Raw genomic sequence first — 23,604 nt, 5'->3', positions numbered from 1 at the left:
CCATCTATGACACGTATGCTATATTAATAAAAATGTAGAGGACGGCCATGTTGTGTACGTATTAGCAACAATGGTTTTTCATAATTATCTTATAAACAAAAGTTTTAATTGCAATGAATCTGGTACATACATGTTCATATACGAATGTAGGAGGTAACTGAATCAATTATTGACAAAATTTAACTTTTCATTTTTATTTAATTGTTCTTTGGATTAAAAATAGTTTTAAAATTATGAAAAAAAATCAGCCTATCGATTGCTAATAGTTATTAATGCACGTTTTCAAGATTGTTTAGGATAAACTAAATTAGTTACAGACTGCAGGGACCTATATAGTTAAAGCGCAATCTTAATTTGTCACCATTCAGTCGACGACTTTACCTTATTTTAATTGTGACTCTAGTTCATTACAGTTTAGTTGTAAATGTATGTTTATCTTTTGTAAAAATTTTTTGACGTAAGTTAATTTAATTTTTTCTGTAGAACTTTTCTGAGTATTTTTGTAGGGTTTCTATTGACGATGGGCAGGGCCCGAAACCCGGTATAGAACAATAAAAATAAAATATTTACATCACCTCAGTATAGCTTTAATTAAAACATATTGACTAAGAAAGAAGGTTTGTTAAATGTTCGGATAGTGGGGGTGTTGGGATATCCTCAAATTAATAAAAACACTAATGCCATCTATTGACAGGCGCTCTAATATAAGAACAGTTACATATACGTTGAAACTATTGAACTAAAGTCAGTCATTACAATGTCATAAACTTGTTTGTGTCGTGTTCTTTTATTTGAAACAAAGCTCAACACCTTTTGTAGAGAACCAGCCTGTGTATTTTATGACCAAAAATTACGCATATCTTGTAGTTGTAGTGAGGGTCTCATCTCAACCTCTTTAGCCAAAATGAGTCCTTTTCGAACAGCTATTGTTGAAACTGAGCATCATGAGACAAGCATAATATGATCATAATATTTCTAAGATTTAAGGCGTTGGGTTTAATAAGTTCAATTCATTCGTTATAACATAATTTACATAATGAACATTGGTAGTCACATGATAAACCACACGCCTTTAGACGTCTCAGTCTGTGATAACAAGTGTGAAACTCATATTATAAGTATTTGGGTTCTTGATCATACTTTTAAAAATGACATAAGAAGTCTAGTAATAGTGACAAAGAAACCTGGACAAAATAATTCTGTAAACAGTTAGATAATATCCAGTACACTGAAAAATAAGCAGAGTTAAAAGGAAGGTACATTGGGGATTTTAACAAAACAAAGTGTCAAAAAAAGCAGATCCCAAAATATAAAGGTTGCACATACACATGCGTTCCACAAGGAATTATTCAAGCTCTCTCAAGCAATTATTCTTGGTAGAACACTTGTGTACCTATCCATAGCACAGCCAGAAAAGACTGGTTCCTAACTACATATCACAAATATTAGATATCTCAGCAGCATATTGTGGATATAATTTTGTGTCTGATAATAACCCACATGTGACAGTGGAAACTCACGTTCAGCATCAATTCAGCATTAACACGTGATCAGAATTTTTTGAAATTAATTTGATAGATCTATTGAAGGAAGTTCCATTGAATATCAGACAAAATATTTACTATCAACGTAATGGCCCACAGCTCATTTTGGTTACACAATGATTGATCGTCTTAAATCCCTGCAATTCGCACATAAGCTGAAACAAAAAGAAACATGTAATTAATTAATTAATCAATAAGTATTGTAGTAATTCAATAATTTTTCGACACTTGATAGTTGATAGAAAAATAATTATTGTGAATATTTCTACACGGTGCGTGTGTTGTGGATATACAGCGTGTCCCGTATCTTCCGCATCAATTTTTTCGAAATGTTTATAATAACCGCACGGGAACTGTTTAAACGAACTGTTTTTCGTCCAATCAGCAGATCGCAAATCAGCCTCAGGTAGTCGGTGCCTCCTTCGGCCGGTCCGCTACGCCGATGATAACTCGTTTCCCACGTGTACTCACCAATAGATTCGTCACGGAAAGAGAAATAAACTTTTTCGGGGAATCAAAGTCGTCCGTTATTGGTCGTTGTTAAACAGTTCCCGTGCGGTTATTATAAACATTTCGAAAAAAATTTATTAGAAAGATCGCTTCAGAATAATGTATTCTACAACCGTATAATGCTCTGATGCGGAAGATACGGGACACGCTGTATACCAAAAGTTTAATATGTCACACATATAGACCTGGTGGCGACACCTATCCTTGGGTGTAAGCATCAGTAGAATAAAAATATTTCTAGCAAAAACACGTGTTTTTTTTTTGCAGATTATTTCCCATGTGCTTAACCGTGAATTGACATTTAACAGAGGTTAATTAACGTTATCAATAACAGGTTATGGGCCCAGGCTGTTGAGAACGCAAAGTTCACCGTACTCAGTAGTTCGGGAAGTGAAAGAAAATCGTTTCTATCGTGTCGAAGTCTCGTGCGTGCTGATCTCACAAAAGCAAAATGGCCGTTAACTACTTAAGGGTTTTTTTTTTAAGAAAAACAACTTGGTATAACAGATATCTGTTATATTGCATATGAAAAATGATTGTCGAAGAGTGAAAAATAAAAAAAACTCTTATAATCTTCGATATACAATATCGCATAATGGACGCCTTCAAAAAAAAATCATGGCGTCCTTGGTTGACATCAAATTGGTCGACTGATTCATATAAAACCGAGAAGCCAAGAAAGATGTAATGGCAAATATAATTACCTATAACTGTACGTAGGGAAATTCAAAAAATTTTAAAAATAAAGAAATTATTGAAGAATTAAGTATTGTGCAAAATTTTGTAAATTTCGTTATACAAAAAAAAAGAAATAAGTATAGATCTGTTTGATCAAATGAAAAACGGCTACGTACAGTTGAAGACAAACGGTTTTTCCACAAAATGAAACTTTTTTCATATTAATTTAATGGTTAGATTTTTTGATTAACTGTCAACGAGGTCGAAAAAAGGTGTTTAAAGAAAAACGTATTTAATGTTTCACTTTTAAATGAGGTATAATTTGCAATGAAAAATAGATTTAGCAATCCCTGGACCATATAGAAGTTCCTCAACGTCCATAATTATATTTTGATGCATACAACCTTCACAGATATTTCGTCGCGTCTGTTGTTCGGCTTTCTTCACACGCTCTTTATCAATATCATGGCAGTAATCATAAACAGTTTGGCCAATCTCAACTCGCAATTGATCTAAGACACCCAGCAGAGCGACATGCCCATCATTGAATAATATTGTGCCCAGATTTGCAGCAATTTTGACAATTGTTGCACCGCTAAATGATGATTTTGGTGCAAACTTCCAAATAATATTATTTAAGCTTGCATTATTGTTCTGATGAAAGGCACCTAAACACCTGATTAAAAGATCTCTACACAGATCTTCATATATTGGCTGGATGGCTGCTGCAAATTCAGCGGACATGGCAGGTTTATGTTTATAATTATTTAAATTTCTTGCTGTGTTAGCCTTCTGGCACGAACACCACGACTCCGCACCGATTGGACAATTATCATGTTGAGGTTTTCCGTCGGTAGAGTATTTATGTAAGATAGTTGCCCAAATACTTTTCTGCATATTTTCTACAGAATTTGTATTTCTGCGTATTGCTAAACCATAATATGTCGTGAGCTCTTTTATAAGGTTTGCAGTTTACCTTTATCTCCTAAGCACTTTGCAGTTTTTTTGCAATTTCGTAATCTTGTTCCCATACGTTTTTGTACGTGATTTACGCATTCCTTTTTTACAATATCTGGTGAAATCTGATTTACTATTTGGCCATACGTTTTTGAATCGCCATCACCAATATAATTTATATATTTCTTTTTATGCAATTCTTCAGCTCTTGAAAAATTTCTATCATTGCATCGGGTTCCATATTATCAGCCCGTATGATTAATGTCACATTCCTTCTCATGGTCTTCCAGCAATATTTGATACTCTAATAAATGTGATTTATTTTTCCACAAAGCACATGCCTTACAGTATCCTGACTTGACGCAAATATGCATTTTCTTAGAGTAGTATCCTATGACTGTTATGGTATGTTTAGGATTATTTTTATAATGTAGCGATAGGATATAATACCCTGTATCTTTGTTATTTTTTCGAATTTCTTGCTAAAAATGTAAACAGACAATCTTGAGATGTGTACCTATTAAAATAAATAATAAAAAGAAAATCGATTTTTTTAGACCGCTACACTGTTCTACCCCTTTAACGAGCGTGCCAAGGCTTTTAGGACGCGAGAATTATGATGAATAGGCTTTCGCAGTTGAAAATATATTTGTGTTGGAAAATTTAAACAAAAGCATTGATGGTAGTGAAGCTAATACAACTATCATTGGAAAAGCTAAGGCAAAATTAATTTATATTAAATAAATTTATATTAGTTATTATTTATATTAATAACTAACAATTGACCCATCTTTATATCCACATGTTAAAAATGCAGAATCGGCTAAAGAAGTTTGGGATAAATTGAAGAAATTATACGATGACAGCGGTTTCGTGCGTAAAATAGGACTTTTGCGTACGCTGATATCGGCTACATAAACCAGATTGTTGAAACGTCGCAGAAATTAAGGCGCACTGTTTTCAAAATTGATGAAGAATGGATAGGTTCCCTTCTCTTGGCGGGTCTACCGGAATGGTTTGCACCGATGATAATGGCTATTGAACATTCGGGAATTGGAATAACAGCAGATGCTATAAAAACTAAACTTATTGACATGGAAGGTGATACTACTTCGAGTAGTGCTTTTGCTAGTAAGTACGTAAATAAGTTCAATGTACAAGCGAAACGTGGAAATACCAGAAAGACAAATATTGAAAAAATTCAACGTTATCGCTGCAAACAATTTGATCATTTCAAAAATAAGTGTCCAAATAAAACTGATGTCAAGCAAAAAGAACAAAAAGTGAACGCATTCAGTGCAGTTTTCTTAAGCGGCTCATTTAATAAAGACGAATGGTACATTGACTCGGGTGCAAATAATCATTTAACAACGAATTCTAAATGGTTACAAAATTTGCAAAATCCAGACAGTATCCAAGAAATTATTGTGGCCAATCAAACTAAGATACGTGCAACATGTGTTGGGGATGTTCAGTTGCTAACGACGGTAGGAGAAAAAAGGTAGGAAGTAGTGGTAAAAGAAGCTTTGTATATCCCAGAATTAACAACAAATTTACTATCAGTGAGTCAACTCATAAGAAATGGTAATTCTGTTAAATTTAATAAGGATAACTGTCAAATTTTTAATAGAAATGGAAAGCTAATTGCAACATCTGATATGGTGGATAATGTATACAGATTAAACGTTATGAAATCTAATTACTGTTGTTTAACCATTAAAAATGTTACAAGTAGATTGGGCCATTTGAATAACAAATTTAGCCATGATGGAGAAAGAAGCGGAGAGAAGGTTTGATATGTAAGGGAGGAATAAAAGCAGATATAGAAAATTGCGTGACATGTTACGAGGGCAAACAAGCTAAACTACTTTTCCGACATAAAAGTACTAGACTTTCTTCAATACTTGACGTGATTCATGCGGATGTATGTGGTTCGATGGAAATAACATCTATTGGTGGATCAAAATATTTTGTATTGTTCAAAGATGATTGCAGCAGGATGGTTTTTGTTTATTTCTTAAAGACAAATGATAAAGTCTTGAAGAGATTTGTTGAATTCAAGAACGAAGCTGAAAATCAAAAATTCTAAAATAAAAATTTTGAGAACAGACAATGGTGGAGAATTTTGTGGAAATAACTTTAAGAATTTTTTAAAGAACTATGGAATAATGCATCATACAACAAACGCCTATACACCGGAGCAGAATGGAATGATCGAGAGAATGAACCGAACTGTAGTAGAAAAGGGGAGATGTTTACTTTTTGAAGCTGATCTCAAGAAACAATTATGGGCAGAAGCAGTGAGTACAGCGATTTATCTCAGAAATAGATCAATAGATAATGGATTAGATAATAAGACACCATTTGAGATGTGGTTCCAAAGGAAATCAGATGTAAGTAATCTCAGAATATTTGGTAGTGTAGCCATAGTGCACGTTCCCAAAACTAAGAGAACAAAATTGGATAAAAAAGATGATTTTGGTAGGGTATGGGGAAAACACAAAGGGATATCGTGTTTATGATCCTGATAGTGGCATTGTTATTCTGAGCAGAGACATAACCATCATAGAAAATGTCATGGTTCACGGTCAAGTTCATGATTACATAACATACTTTGGTGCTGGTAACAACACTGGAACACAAGGTATTGTGGATCTTCCAAAGACAGTGGCAGAGGCGCTGTCAGGACCAGATGGACATGAGTGGAAGCAGGCAATGTTGGAAGAGATTGGCTCATTCAACGAAAACGAAACGAAACATGGGAGCTCGTTGATTCACCGGAGGCTGGATGTGCAAGTGGGTGTACAAAATCAAAAGTGACAATGACAATAAAAGTAGATACAGGGCTCGACTAGTGGCAAAAGGTTACACTCAGAAAGACGGTGTTGACTATGTTGAAACCTTCGCACCGATAGTGCGACACTCAACTTTTAGATTGTTAATAAGTTTAGGGGTTAAGTTAGATTTAAGGATTGTACACATAGACGTTACGACAGCTTTTTTAAATGGGGTTTTAAAGGAAAATGTTTTCATGCAACAGCCAGAGGGTTTTGTTTTAAGAAACAGAAAATAAATGTAAATGCAATAAAACATGTGTGTATTTATAGATGGATTCTTTTAATTTTAGCTCTACCGGTTTCGATCAATACATTTAATCATCTTCAGGAGCAACCTAATGTAATATAAATAAAAATCATTTACTAAAATTAACAACATTCACAAATTTCTGTTACTATCGTTACATTATGAACAAAATAAAATGAAACTCACGTCAGTAAATATATTTTCAAAAGACATATTTGTTAGTTAATTAGGCTGTTATCCTCTTACTCTTGATATTTTAACTCTTCTTTTCCTTGTTACCCAGTTATTCAGAAATATCCAATAAGCCTACCATGCAACAATATGCGCCATGCGTTTCTTTACTTTTGTTTTTGAGGTTATGTATTTGTAATGAAGTTAGTTGCTTTTATACATTTTAAATTTAAATTAATTTGTGAACAAAACCATTTAATTAATATTATCGTCATTGTTTAAAAAATTATCTAATTAGTATCATGTTCAGTCACATTGTTGTGTCTTAAATGTTTGTGGTGTAATTTGTGGGAAGGTGTAGATTTTAGGGTGACGAAGGGATTTTTGGTTGCCATGGGACCCAAAGTGTTGCGATGTTCCTATTGCAACCTTATAGGACATCCTCGTTCACAAGTGAACGAGGGCACCTTTCCTAAAGAATCCATTTTCCACATATTATACCTTTGACAAACCTTATTACACCACAAACATTTAAGACACAACAATGTGACTGAACATTGATACTAATTAGATAATTTTTTAAACAATGACGATAATATTAATTAAATGGTTTTGTTCACAAATTAATTTAAATTTAAAATGTATAAAAGCAACTAACTTCATTACAAATACATAACCTCAAAAACAAAAGTAAAGAAACGCATGGCGCATATTGTTGCATGGTAGGCTTATTGGATATTTCTGAATAACTGGGTAACAAGGAAAAGAAGAGTTAAAATATCAAGAGTAAGAGGGTAACAGCCTAATTAAGTAACAAATATGTCTTTTGAAAATATATTTACTGACGTGAGTTTCATTTTATTTTGTTCATAATGTAACGATAGTAACAGAAATTTGTGAATGTTGTTAATTTTAGTAAATGATTTTTATTTATATTACATTAGGTTGCTCCTGAAGATGATTAAATGTATTGATCGAAACCGGTAGAGCTAAAATTAAAAGAATCCATCTATAAATACACACATGTTTTATTGCATTTACATTAAATTTGAGATGGAAAGAAATAACCAAATAAAAATTATAGAAAATAAAGTTTACAAGTTAAAAAAGGCTGTACAGGTGTCCCGTTAAGCGTACGGAGCGGCTGTATCTCGACAACGGTAAGGCCTAGAGGTTTGGGAAAAAAGTCTTTATAAGCAAAGTGACCAAGAGAAATAGCTGGAAATTATTTTGAAGTTCGTAATTCGACCGCTAGGGGGCGTAACTGCCATTGAGAAACATAAAATTGCCGCTATCTCAGAAACTTAGACGATGAGCTATAATTTTGACAACATCATTTAATAGCTTGGATAATACCGCATCGCTTTTGTTTTGCGACATTTCTCATATCTGTCACAATAAGGGAGGGGGGGCCAATGCGTTTTCATATGTTTACATTTTAATATCTCCTGGCCCATTCAACCGATTTGAATATTTTTGGTGTTGTTTGAAAGAGCATTTTATGCTCTTTTTAAAGATATTTTCAATAAGATCGTTTGCTTTAAAACAAATAAGCTAGAGGGCGTTATCTGCAGCGATTGCATATTTTTGTGATTTTTTAAGAAAAGTTAAATGGAACGATACTATTTACTTCACAGATTCTTAGTCACCTTAAAATTTGCAAAATTTTAGTGAAAACCGCATCTCGATATCGCCACCCGTTCTCGAATTATAGAAGAAAATGTTAAAAACTCGAGTGCCATCAATCGGATCCAGTTACCTCATCGATAAAAACAAATCACATAACCATGGTAACTGTTTTAAATGGTAACATTTTCAATGTTTCGAATACGATGCAACTGCATGGCAAAAATGTGCAATACAATTACGACAAAGAAAGACATTTTTCTCAAAGAATGGATTTCAAAGAATGGATGGAGATATCGAGATGCGGTTTTCACTATTATTTAGCAAATTTTATAGTGATTAAGGGTCTGTGAAGAAAACAGTACCGTTCCATTTAACTTTTTTTCAAAAATCACAAAAATATGTAACCGCTGCAGGTAACGCCTTCTAGCTTATTTGTATTAAACCAAGCGGTCTTACTGAATATCTTTTAAAAGAGCATGTAATGCTCTTTCAAACAAGACCAAAAATATTCAAATCGGATGAACGGTCCAGGAGATATTAAAATGTAAACATTTAAAAACGCATTGGCCTCCCCCTCCCTTATTATGACAGATATGAGAAATATCGCAAAACAAAAGCGATGCGGTATTATCGAAGCTACTAAATGATGTTGTCAAAGTTATAGCTCATCGTCTAACTTTTTGAGATAGCGGGAATTTTATGTTTCTCTATGGCAGTTACGCCCCCTAGGGGTCGAATTACGAACTTCAAAATAATTTCCAGCTATTTGTCTTGCCCACTTTGCTTATAAGGATTTTTTTCCCAAACCTGTAGGCCTTACCGTTGTCGAGATACAGCCGCTCCGTACGCTTAACGGGACACCCTGTATATGGGTTAAAACAATCTAGCCGTGCCTGGAATGAAAAAGTTGAAGTTTTATTAGCTATTGGCTATACAAAATCGAAATATGAACCATGTTTGTATGCTAAGAAAAATAAGGATAATCTTTTAACAATAGTGGATGTTTGTGTTGACGATTCTTTTTTTTTTTCAGCTGATTTAAAGGAAATTAATTTTCTTGAAAGCCACTTAAATTCTAAATTTAAAGTGGAATCTTGTGTTTAGGGGTTAGAATCAGGCGGGATCATATTAATAATTGCATAGCTATAGACCAAGAAATGTATACAGATAATTTATTAAAGCGTTTTGGTATGATACACAGTAAAATTATTAGTACTCCACTTGACAGTAGTGTTAGTTTGAGTAAAATCGAGGGTGAGACTTGTGATCGAAAGATTCTTTACCAGGAACTTATAGGAAGCCTAATGTATTTAGCTGTAATGACGCGCTCAGACATCTCTCATGCTGTAAGTCTGTTAAGTCAGTACAATAACTGTCAAGAATTATCAAAAGACTTGGAGTGGCAACAAATTTGTCACTTCTGCCACACAATAAATTCCACATTTAAAAGAATTATTTATAAATCTTTAAAAGAGATAGGAGATTTATTGAGATTATATTTTGATTTTGAGTGAAGATATTGAAGATGATACATTTCTTAGATTATAGAAGTATTTAGATTATTAATAAAAACATAAAATTATTTTGATTAGATCAGAGACTAGATCTCAGGCATGAATGCTGTAGAAAATTTTCCATTACTTAGTTCATACTTTCACGGGCCTGTTAGCAAGGGGTAGGATATACTGCCCCTAATAGCACTAATGTAATGTGAAGTCTATTAACTACCTTACCTTACTTAAATTCACCAGCTCCTTTATAACACTTCCGCCGTTATTCTGTTATTTTATCTTAAGAAATGATCTTGACAACATATGTAAAAAGTGCTATTGAACATTTTTGGGCATCATGATGCTTACCCAAACACATTATTTTGAACAAGTAATGGATATTTTTAATGAATAGCAGCCGGATAGGAAATTTATCTCTAAATCAATGAGCTTTACACTGATAAATCGTAAATGATTGTTCCAAAACAATCAAAATCCTAATTTACAGGCTGAACAAATATGGTTTCGACAAGATGGAACTCCTCCGCATTTTGGACGTATGAATGAATAGCATTTAGGAGTACCATTTATAGACAATTGAGTAAGTTTTCCTTTATATACTCTTGAATATACTTCTATGGGCTCATGTAACAAAAAATGTTGTCAATAAAAATAAGCCATAAAACATCGAAGTATTGCAAGAATAAATTTATGAAGCATATTCCTCTTTTCGAAGGGTTGAAACCTTTGGGTTATCAAGAGAGAATGTTCCACATTATATTCATAATTCTATACATTTAATAGATTTTTTTTTGCGACAGAGTTGTGATCTACTTTAAGTAAAAAGAAAATTACTAGTTAATTAAAACTTGATTAATTTTCTACTTACAATAGTATTAATTTTTTTGTTTTAACACAACTACCAACAGTGAGTTGCAATAATAAACTATTACCTAAAAGTTAAACTATTACCTGTTAAACTGAGGAATTGTCTTCGAAAAGGGGACGAAAGGAAACCCATAGTTGCTATTAATCAAAAATATCATTCTTGGGATGCTTATGATTTCAGTGCAAGGTTAACCAGTACGCAACTGAGACAAATCTGAAGTATCTACACTTTTTGCGGATGGGACGCCACCTAAAATACACAAAAGAAAATTATTTTAGATAAAAAATATATCTTCCATCTTATACATGTAGAAATGTATTACTGTAACTAATCCGAAGTAAATGTCCTCAATGTATAGTGTGTTAATTAATCATCGTACGCGACGTCATCATTGAAAGTATGCAACCAATATCACAGCATATACACTTTGTACGCGATTTGCGGATTGCAATACCAATACTGTGATATTGGTTGTATACCTGCAATGATGACGTCTGGTACGATAATTAATTAATACACTGTTGTATTTGTTTATCCATCAGAATGATAGATTTAGAAGGACATACAATTCAAGCTACTGTAGACTTGATATCAGGGGAACCACCAGATAAAGTAGCATTATCGTTTATTAGCATTATTTTTTTTCTGTGATTATGAAGCCCAGTAATATTTGAATCAATTATTACAAATTTTTAACAAAGTTACACAGTTTAGTTCCGAAAATAAGAAAGTTTCAAAAATATAATATTTTGTATTATCTGTCACAACTGTAGACAATTAAATCATCGACAGATGAATTACATAAAACTCTTGAGTTAAACTCTAAATTTCCACTTAAATACATTGTAAATCAGTTAAATTATTGATACCGCAAACAAATATCAGACAAAAACTATTTATAAAAATTTCCCTAGGATGCGATAAAACATACATACAGTATATAAATGCTTCGGTTTCAATAAGAAATAAGAAAAACAAATGTGAAATACAATTTTTATTAAAAAATCAAACTAAAAATAATATGTCGGATTTAAAAAATATTGGAAGAGCAATTTATAAATATTGAAAAAATGCAACTTCATTATTTATGTAGGAAAGAATAACCAATAAATACAGTGCACTCTACATAACGAATTTACATAGCAAATTTACTCTATAACGAATTGTTTTTAAAGACCCAACAAATTTCTTAATAAAAACGTTTCTACATAACGAAAACATTTCTATATAACGAACTACAATTTTCCAGTTTGTTTATTATGTATATGGAGTCTGGCGTCTTTGTCTTACTAACAATAAGAGCAACTCTGTGTAAACGTCATTTTGTGTTTCTGCATCAGCACCTGATTAGCGCGGCAGCGTTTGTAGAGATAAAACTTTTACTGTAATTTATTTTCGTGATGTCTAAGCGAAAGGCTTTAAGTGTCTCTGACAATTAACATGTTAAAGGATGTCCACCGTGGCATGCAGAAAAAACTTGTAGCGGAAAATATGATTCCTTCAAATACACTCACGACTTTAATAAATAAATAGCAACCGTAACCGCTATACTAGGTCATCAGAAATGTGCAGTAGACGCATCTATTCGTTCTCAAAGTCAAGTAGGTTACCAGAGACGTATTCAAATCAAATTTGGGATAATAATTTTTATTAATTTTTTTCTAAGTGTGCGTGTGCAATGAATAGTTTCAAAAAAACTTCACTTCACCTCCAAATTTGTCGTAGTCAAGGAGCTGTCTACTACGTTTTTAAAATAAAAGCTGGACTGAAAAGCGATTGCGTATCGCTTCTCGTTCATTTTCAACTCCATTGATTTCATAACGAATTCATTCTAAGGAAGGCATAAACATTGTTTGTTAACTGACTAGTTACAACTTTTATAATCTGCACCGGTAAATCTGAAGCGTGTTCTCAACCGACCTCCAACATTTTTCCTATAGAATTCAACCGAATAGATGCATCTACAGCACATTTCTGATGACTTTGTATTTACCGTGAAACCCCGCCGCGCAACTCACATTCTAAAATTTTTCAAGGTTTTTCTCGATGGTATACAGGGTGAGTTTTTCATTTATGGACAGATTTTCTTAAGAAATACTATAATTTTGAAAACTTGCATTTACTATATCTAACAACGGTCTAATCTTAAACGATTTGTCGACATTATTCTGAAAATGTTTGTAAGACTTTACTTGAAGATAGGCATTTTTCGTCGTCGTCGTCTGACCAATAATCGCGCTCAGATGGTAAAGTGTGGTACCCGCTAAATACAAAAAATGCCAATACACATTTTGTTCTCATCTTTTGTGAACAATCAAAACGGAAAAGCAACGGAAAATATTTCCTGTTCCGCTTAATTCTTTCCTTAAATCCTAAAGGAAAAGAAATATCCACAATTCCTCACTGCAAAAACTTCGAATCTATGAACGTAACGTTTTTTTATAATTTTGTTATATACAATACAGACAATTGGTATAATCAATTTCTGTCTCCATCAAAAGTTTTTTTCTATCAAAAACCCAGCTTCCAAATCATTCTAAAGTTTCATGAAATTCACTTATACAGGGTGATTCAAAAAACCGCCGACAGACTTCTAGAGTAGATAATACATGAAAAATTAAGATGAATAGTCTTAATATACATGGGGTCGCAAATGCCTCCATAACGAGATATAGCGGGTCAAAATTTCTTTAAAATTAAACATTATCTGCAATAAAAAGACCTTTCTTTAAAATATTGTCTAAGCCATTACTAATTTTGTCAAACGGGCAGTATTTTCGTGTAAAGTCATCAATTATCTATCAATTGGTCTCTTACAAAACCTTGATCAAAGCAATAGTTTTTAAGAACACGTTTGTAGAAAATTTGTTAATCCAATCAAAAATTGTTGCTTTAATCAAAGTTTTGTAAGAGACCAATTGATAAATAATTGATCAATTTACACCGAAATACTTCCCGTTTGACAAAATTAGCAATAGCGTTGAAAATATTTTTAAAAAATGATTTTTTATTGCAGATAATGTTTAATTTTAAAGAAACTTTGACATCCTTATATCTTGTTAAGGTGGTATTTGCAAGCCCATATATATTAAGACTTTTCATCTTATTTTTTGATGTATTACCTGTCCTAGAAATCTGTCAGCGGTTTTTTGAATCACCCTGTATATATCAAATTCAGTTAAGGGTTACGGTGTTTTGACGGTCGATTTAAATCGCTAAAAGCACTCTCTAAATCGTTCTAAAATTTCATCAATTTCAGAAGACCCATCGGGGTCAAACTCACCCCCCAAGTCAAGTTTTACCAAATGGGGGTTGTAAGCTGTTCTTGAGGGTAAGAGTGACTTGTGTATGAAATTTGGTGGCCCAAATCGTATTGGTTACGGAATTATTAATGTTTTAAGTTTATGGCTGGACTTTATGGATAACTTCACATCAGTCATTGCACTTGCATTATCTATTTCAATTTATGACACCCAGGACGATAGAGAATATTGCAAAAACTTGGTGTATCGTGTTTAATCGTGTCCGCTTTATAACAAAAAAGTTACTTTTCTTGGTGTTTAGGTTTTTATCACAATTTTAGTATAATTCCAAAAATTTCAACCATGACGGAACGTATCGGCGAAGAACTTTTCAATGAATATATACGCAGACAGTTTATCTGATTGTCCGAGTGATTTCGAAATAAATTGTAGTGATTCCGAAAGTGATGAATCTGACATTATACCACCAAAACGACAAAAAAAAATGTTATAAAATCTGATAGGATCCGATACACCTTCTTTGGAGGATTATTCAAATATTTCGGGTGTAACTGTAGAATAAAGTGATACACCGATTATCACCGATCATCCGAAGTAACGGATTTATTTTTTGATAACGACTTTTTTCATTTGGTTGTTTCCCAAACCAATTGGATTACCCTATTCCAAAAATTCAATCTATGTATGTACCGAAACAGCAATTATGACTTGATGAAGCAATGAAATTCAAAGGAATAAGAGGACAACGCATAATCAACCATCGAAGGATGAGCTTAACAAATTTTTCGCAAGCATCGGCAACAATGTATGTAACGTTGGAGCTTCAGGTGCTACTAAAATAAAATCTCAGAGTCATTCCGTGTTCCTCACACCCGTAACTCCAAATGAAATTAAAGAAACCATATTACATTTGAAATGCAAAAGTTCAATGGACATACACTTCCTAAACACTAAAATTCTAAAGTACAGGGTGTCCCAATTTCGATGTCCGCATAGGCTATCTCCGAAACTAAAAGAGATAGAAAAAAAGTTGCTTACATGTCATGATCTCGTTTTTCGAGAAAATGCTAATGCCGAAAACTCCGAACAGCTATCGTCTTTAGTTTTCGCTCTATCGACAAAAACTGAAAATTCTTCGAAAACGACAATCGCGAATATCTCACTTATTATCAAAGATGGAGAATTCAGTGGCGTAGGTAGAATTTTTTCCCAACTTTTATTTTCGAGATTTTAGACGTAACTTTATTTTTTTAAATGGAAACCATAGTTGGCTATGAGCTAAAATAATTTGGTATTTTCTCCTGATAACAAATATATATAGTTTGTGGGGTTTATTTCTTGTAGTTATTGAATAATTAACAAAAATTCATTTTGTTCTATCTAAAACCAATGTATGTATTTAAAAGTTAATGTTGCCATGGTGATAACCATACATACTATGATGGAACATAATGTATTAAATAATTGCCAAAGTTTGTATTTAAAAATTCGACAACTCTGGCATTATGTGCTGGTACGAAGCACCAGCATGTTAAGTGTCAAAGTATAACAAAACTGAATAAAACTTTACAATGAATTTCGAAAATTATGAAAAATGTAACATGATGGAATGCTATATGTTATCAGATAAGAATGCCACGTTAGCCGCGGAATTATATTTCACAAGGTATCCGGAAAGAAGACAACCGCACGTAAGAACCTTCAGCCAATTAGCAGAAAATTTAATAGATTTTTGGTCCTTCCCCAAACCACGTGCAAAAACATACCAAAATGACCTGCAAGAGGATGAAGTCAATGTGTTGGCTTCACTTGCGATAAATCCTTCAACATCTTGCAGAGAAATTGAACAAGACGTCTGACCCAACAGCCGCTGCTCCTGAATATGAAAGAAAAATAAATATAAACCATACAAAGCGGGGCTTACTCATTATTTACGTGCCCGAGATGTCGATCTAAGATTAGAATTTTGTAGATGATATTTAGAAAAATTAAATAATCTGATGTTTGTTCAAAATGTCATCTGGACCATCATACCGTCATCATACCGATGAAGTCTCTGAGTGTTCAAAGAAGATTGGGGTTCAATGTATGGTGTGCGCTTTTAGATAATAGATATTTGGCATATATTATCTACCATACAAACTTAAACTCGGTAAATACCTCAATATATTAAGGCAGCACATTGAGCCTTTGGTCGACAATTTGCCATTAAATATGTCTCAAATGATATATTTTCAATATGACGGAGCACCAGCACATAATGCCAGAATTGTTAGTGAATTTTTAAATACTACTACAAACTTTGGCAAAAATAGGAAACAATGTTTTCCATCATGGTATGGTTATCACCATAACAACATTAACTTTTAAATACATACAATAGTTTTAGATAGAATAAAATGAATTTTTGTTAATTATTCAATAACTATAAGAAATATACCCCACAAACTATATATATTTGCTATCAGAAGAAAATAACAAATTATTTTAGCTCCTAGCCAACTATGGTTTCCATTTAAAAAAATAAAGTTACGTCTAAAATTTCGAAAATAAAAGATGGGAAAAAAATTTTACCTACGCCACTGAATTCTTCGTGAAAAGTTGCCCATATAATGTTTTATTTATAATACTCCATCTTTGATAATAAGTGAGATATTCGCGATTGTCGTTTTCGCAGAATTTTCAGTTTTTGCCGATAGGGCGAAAACAAAAGACGATAGCTGTTCGGAGTTTTCGGCATTAACATTTTCTCGAAAAACGAGATCATGACATGTAAGCTACTTTTTTTCTATCTCTTTTAGTTTCGGAGATAGCCTATGCGGACATCGAAATTGGGACACCTGTAGAGTGTCGACCAAATATCTGCTCCTTTAGCTAATATAATAAATTCGTGCTATGAAGAAGCTGTTGTACCACGAGTAATGAAGATTGCAAGGGTAACACCAATCTATAAAAAAAGAGAACCGTCAAATTGCTCTAATTATAGACCGATATCCATATCACCAATATTTTCAAAAGTGTTTGAGAAGACACTACTAGACAGATTAACATGTTATCTCGAAAAGTATAAGCTATTCAGCAGCAAATAGTTTGGATTCAGAAAAGGTGTGAGCACAATTGATGCTGTGGAGGCTCTCCTTAATAATGTTTGGGAAGCTATGGAAAATGGAGATGAAACAACAGCGATCCTATGTGATCTAACAAAAGCTTTTGATTCCATTCAACATACTCTTCTTATTGCCACGCTGGAAAAATATGGTATACGTGCAAGACCACTGAAACTGATTGCTTCATACCTAACAGATAGGAGTCAGGCGGTCAGCCTCAACGGTGAAATGAGTTCTTGTTTACCTGTGATAAACGGAGTACCGGAGGGATCGCCGGTGGGGCCACTAATCTTCTATTTACATATCAATGATCTACCTGAAAATATTTCATCTGAAGCCATACTCTATGCAGATGATACAACTTTGATAGAGAGTTGAGTACCGGTCAGAACAGCTGTAGCTTGTGCTCTGAAAGAGGCTGCTGAATGGTTCAGTAACAACGGTTTGACCTTAAATGATAACAAAACCGAAGTAATCACTTTGACTACTAATCGTAACACTGAGCAAAAGACGGCCACCGTCCGACTATTAGGTATCAACTTGGACAGTAGACTCACTTGGAAAGATCATAGCGACATATTGGTGAAACAACTGTCATCTGCCATTTACGTTATTTTAAGAATTCGCCAAATAGTAAACGCCTCTGCTGCTAGAACCGCTTACTTTGCTTTTTTCCATAGCAAGATGAGCTACGGACTACGCCTTGTTCGGACTATGCCTGTTTTCATACTGCAGAAAAAGGCGCTAAGAATAATTGAACAGGCGCATCCAAGAACTCACTGTAAGCCCCTATTTAAAAAATATAATGTACTCACTTCCATCCGTGTACATCTACCAACAACTTTGCAAGGCTAAAATAGAATTCTCAGATAAAGAGGACACTCAGATAAATTTAAGAAATAGTACACAAGTCGCCATACCGTACTGCCGTATGAAAACAACTATGACAAGATACGGTCACCGTCATTTGTTAAATGCTTTTCCCAAGCAATGGTTACAAAAGCCTACAACTATTTTTAAAAAAGACTTAAAGAAAGTACTTATTGAAGGCGCTTTCTACAGTGAAAATGAGTTTTTAAATTATATGAGAGGTTAAGGTTTTCGATTCTGCAATTATTTTTCTTAGATTTATTCGGATGGAGGACAAAAACTACATACTAACAAACTATATTATCAGTCTTGCAGCAGTATTTTGGTTATTGGCATCATGTATATCAAGATAATTACTACAACGACGTTTCTACAGCTGATATTATTAGAAAACAAAATACTTGTATGTGGTACCATACAAGAGAACCATGGCTTGCCAAAGGTACTAATAGAAAAGTCCAAGAATCTTTAGAGAGGGCAAATGACTTTTGTACGGAAAGGACCCATTCTTCTTCTCACATGGAAAGATAAAAGGTTGGTGCGCATGATATCAACTATTCATGATGCGTCTATATCAACTGAAAAGCGGAATAAAAGTTATACAAATGATAAAGTGAAACCTTCGTACATACTACAATACAATAAACATATGAAAGGAGTCGACCATGTAGATCAGTATTTGGCAAATTTTCTGTAGATTCAAATGAATGCAGCACAGCACCTGGCAGTTCTTCTCATACTTATATCTGCAAAACCTGTTGTGTACCATTACACGTAGGTATTACACGTACCATACAGTTTATCATACCAAAAAAAATTATTAAAATTTATATAAAAAATGTCCAAAGTTTAATTTCATTTCATTTAGTATAAATAAAATTTATTGGAGTTTATTTACTTTCATATTCAATTACAAAGAAATAGCCAGTAACATGACATAGTTTCTGTGTAAAATTGCCAGTCAGCAAAGTGTTAAGTGACGTTTGTATTTTTTTGTTGTTGTTGCTAAGAAACAATAAATTTTGGAAACATTACCATCCTTGTTTCTTAAAATTTTCGATCTCTTTCTTTCGTTCAAATTCATGATTTCGCTCCTGATTCCATTCTTCAATTACTTCTTTTATTTTCTGGTTTTCTTTCTTGGTATTATCTTCTAACTCCACTACATGTGATTCAATCTTCCCAATTATCTCTGAATTATGTTTCATTGTTATACATATCAATACTATTTCCTTTTCTATATTAATTTGTTTTTCTTCTAAGTCTTCTAATTTTTTGTCATTGCTATCAAATTGGTCATGTTTGTGTTGAATTCTTTTTGATGTTCACATATATTAGAATAAAACTCTCATTTATTCTCAGTTGATTCTCTTCTAATTTTTCTTCTATTTTCTTAATATTTTCTGCTGTTTTCTTTTGATTTTCTTCAAACAAATTTTTAATTTCTAATTTTTGATGTTTATTTTTGAAGTTTTGATTCTTCTCTAATTTTTCTTCTGATTTCTTGATTTTCTTCCATTAATTGTCGCAACATTTTCATAACATTTCCTTCTTCACTTTTTCCTTTATCATCCCCTGAACTACTTTGTTTTTCTATTGGTACTGGTTTAATTACTTCCCTTCCCTTACTCTTCCCTTTCTCCACTCTAGTGACCTCTTTTGCTATGATTCTACTTTCACTTCTAGTTTGACTTATACTGGCTTCTCTTTCCTCGTTATTTTCTCTTGCTAATGTGCTTCCTCTTCCTTGTTTTTCAGACATGTTTGTTAATTTTTCAATTTAATTTAATTTTTAATGGTCTTTACTTTGCTTTACCTTGCTTTATTAAGCTTTGCTTAAGCTTCGCCCCACGTTGGGCTCCAAATGTATTGTTTCTTAGCAACAACAAAAAATCAAAAATTACAAAGGTCACAAAATAAAATTGAAAAAAAAAACTGTTGGACGCCAAATGTCTTATAGCCTTATGTAAAAAGAATTCGTTTTCGCACTTTAAATGGATTTTTTATTTTTATCATTTCTCTACCGGTTTCGCCATTTGTTATAGCATCATCAGGAAAATACGTCAATGGTTACAAAAGCATCTTACTAAAGAAGTTACTGGGCATTTCCTTTTGTGTTAATCCTCTCTAATCATAATTTTACAAAATTCTCAGTGTAATTTAAAAGTGTAAATACAAAAGGAAATGCCCAGTAACTTCTTTAGTAAGATGCTTTTATAACCATTGATGTATTCTCCTGATGTTGCTATAACAAATGGCAAAACCGGTAAAGAAATAATAAAAATAAAAAATCCATTTAAAGTGCGAAAACGAATATTATTTACATCAAACATAAAATGGAAAGAAAATCATTAAATAATATTATAGTCCTATGACTCCACTCTCAGGATCACAGTATAATAATAATAATAATAATAAATGTCTTTATTCCACATACCATTGTATACAACAAAAGAAAAAATATATATAATAATAACAAAAATTGTATTTATAGTGTAGATATATTCTAAACAAGAATGTTTAAACAACAAGAGACCAAAAAACTTAGTACCTAACACAACAAAAAAAGAAAAGAAAAAAAATGGCATTGTGCAATAGGCGGGTTCCAGATAAAATCTGTTCAACCAACCTTACCACATACATAAACTTAATATTATACTACACGCGTCCCTCGACAACGACAATATAATTTCTTGAATATTCCTCCCTCTCCTGCTCTGAACGTTAAAAAAAATGCATTCAAATGAATAACTATGACAAGGCTGCACATTGCTCCAAAAATTTATTTTTATATAGTGTTTTTTTGAAATTAATGATATTTAGTTTTTTGATCATAGGCGGTAGCGTTCCATATGACTTATATATGTGATACGTAAAAGACCTGTGAAACAAAGAGGTTCTGTATTTTGGTGGATATATGCCATATTTTAATCTCATTTGTAGAGCATTGTTAGCCCTTTTAAAAGTAATCCTCTCATACAAGTATGTCGGAATATGTGTTGTGACGATTTTATGAAACAAAACCAAACTGTGCAACTCCCGGCGGATATCCATTCTGTGCCACCCAACATCTTTCAGTTTGTGTGAGACTCTGTCATACTTCCGGATTCCAAAAATGAACCTAAGGCAACTATTTTGAACCTTTTGTATGCGATTCGATGTAAGCACATCTATAGCGGGATGATACACAGGCGCCATAAAGTTGAAGTGAGACAGCACAAGAGAATCACATAACTGTTTTTTTAATTTTATCGAAAGAACGGATCGGCGAGGATAAAGTTTTCTTAAACATGAATACGACCTTCTCATGTAAATATTAATTTGAGCTTTAAATCTGAAGGTGTTATCTATTGTTAAACCCAGGCATTTTGCTTCCTTAACAACATTGATTCTTGTACCATTTATATGAATATCAAGATCCAAGTTCAGCCCTGTGACCCCTCTCCCTCTCCCGAAACATACACACGCAGACTTATCAGGATTAATCTTTAGTTTAAGAAACGTCGCAATATTAAATATAGTAGACAGGTCCTCATTAATACGTATCTGTGCTAGATTCTTATCATTTTCATGAAAGGACAGATAACACTGTATATCATCAGCATACATATTGACTTTACAATATTGTATCCGACTACTAAACCGCAAAGTGTACAAAGAGAACAAGAGAGGCCCCAACACCGAACCCTGTGGTACACCATTCAAAACTCTAATTGTGTGAGACAAACCATCACCGATCCTTACCCTTTGAGACCTATCGCAGAGGTAGTCACCCAACAAAGATATCATGCAGGATCATTGCAAAGTAACACTCTTCCAGAATCAGATATAAACCACTTTATAAAAAATATGTTTGTTTTCTAAACAATCTAAACTGTTAAATGTATTAACGCCAACTCTTGCCAAAATCAGCATAATATTTAAGAATATTTATTACTAACTAAATCCAAAGAAAACGCGATTGTTTTTAATTCATAAAGAAAAAAATAATTGAAAAGTTCTTTTTGATTATTTTTTTTGTTGTTAATTTTATTTTGATAACTAAAAATTTTGTATAAAAATTCTTACCTTCACGTTATCAAAACATCTTCCTCATATTCGAAATGCAGAATTGAAAGTCTGTCTCTTTTGTGTTTATTCCTGGATAATTGATGGAAGTTTTCACGTAAACATTGCAAGAAAGATTCCCTATCCAATATTTCGACATTTCCACAACGTTGTTTTTGAAAAAACTGCTAACACCAAACAAAAATGCTTCTCCGAAAAATAGTCTTCCTTGCATATAAAGCGGAATGGCATCGGCACGCCATGTGCGTTCAAGGTGAGGTAAATGAAAGAGCTCATACGTCACTGACGCCACCAGATGGCATATATAGTCAGGTTTCCTCTCAATAGATGGCACTATTTAAACTATTCTACGTTTTTAGACACAGATTTAATATTTTTATGTTTTAATTTATCTGTTATTACCAATATTTAATTCCGAAGATGTTTTAGTAATTTAAGATTAATTCAATTAACACTTGATGCTTCTGAGCTTACCTACAACAGGCATGCATCATCGGGCAAAAGTATTAATATTAATATTAGTATAAATATTAACATGTATTATAAACATTTTATATTTCTATAAATGAATAATTTTATTTCATATTATACAGGTGGTCCGTTACTAATAGGACACGGAGCAACAGTGAATTCCTTTCATTCATATATACAGCGTGTCCCGTATCTTCCGCATCAGAGCATTATACGGTTGTAGGATACATTATTCTGAAGCGATCTTTCTAATAAAATTTTTTCGAAATGTTTATAATAACCGCACGGGAACTGTTTAAAGGAACTGTTTTTCGTCCAATCAGCAGATCGCAAATCAGACTCAGGTAATCGGTGCCACCCTCGGCCGGTTCGCTACGCCGATGATAACTCGTTTCCCACGTGTACTCACCAATAGATTCGTCATGGAAAGAGAAATAAACTTTTTCGATGAATCACAGTCGTCCGTTATTGGTCGTCGTTAAACAGTTCCCGTGCGGTTATTATAAACATTTCGAAAAAATTTTATTAGAAAGATCGCTTCAGAATAATGTATTCTACAACCGTATAATGCTCTGATGCGGAAGATACGGGATACGCTGTATACTATCTCCTATATCGCTGACTAAGGCAGCAAAAGAGTGTAAACACTAGAGTGCAGATATATATATATCTGTCTCTGTCGTGGCCCCGTCTACACAAGAGACATGCGTGAACACGTGGTGAGTACGCTTTTATCTTATTGGACGGTGAATTAAAAATTAATAGCAGCTGATGACCTTGATGTTTATAAAACACCAAATAAATGTTTGACATAAACATAACCTAAAATCTAATACAATAATGGCTTCTTGTGTTATTTATAACATTTGAAAT

General features: G+C 33.1%; 3 long non-coding RNA genes across 3 annotated transcripts; 1 reads left to right on the top strand and 2 right to left on the bottom strand.

The window, feature by feature from the left end:
* Nucleotides 1-670: 670 nt before the first annotated feature.
* On the bottom strand, nucleotides 671-22,523 carry LOC111420408 (uncharacterized). Its single transcript, XR_002707085.2, has 3 exons — nucleotides 22,261-22,523; nucleotides 11,036-11,201; nucleotides 671-1,699 (listed from the first exon to the last, which is right to left on the bottom strand). It is a non-coding gene; the product is annotated as an uncharacterized lncRNA (long non-coding RNA).
* Nucleotides 6,788-7,222, bottom strand: LOC139430923 (uncharacterized). Its single transcript, XR_011641280.1, has 2 exons — nucleotides 6,960-7,222; nucleotides 6,788-6,861 (listed from the first exon to the last, which is right to left on the bottom strand). It is a non-coding gene; the product is annotated as an uncharacterized lncRNA (long non-coding RNA).
* On the top strand, nucleotides 7,734-7,962 carry LOC139430958 (uncharacterized). Its single transcript, XR_011641314.1, has 2 exons — nucleotides 7,734-7,790; nucleotides 7,889-7,962. It is a non-coding gene; the product is annotated as an uncharacterized lncRNA (long non-coding RNA).
* Nucleotides 22,524-23,604: the final 1,081 nt, after the last annotated feature.

This window comes from Onthophagus taurus, chromosome 8 (assembly GCF_036711975.1).
Source record: "Onthophagus taurus isolate NC chromosome 8, IU_Otau_3.0, whole genome shotgun sequence".
NCBI lineage: Eukaryota > Metazoa > Arthropoda > Insecta > Coleoptera > Scarabaeidae > Onthophagus > Onthophagus taurus.
The sequence above is the reverse complement of the archived record's forward strand: the minus strand, read 5'-3'. Positions and strand labels throughout refer to the sequence as shown.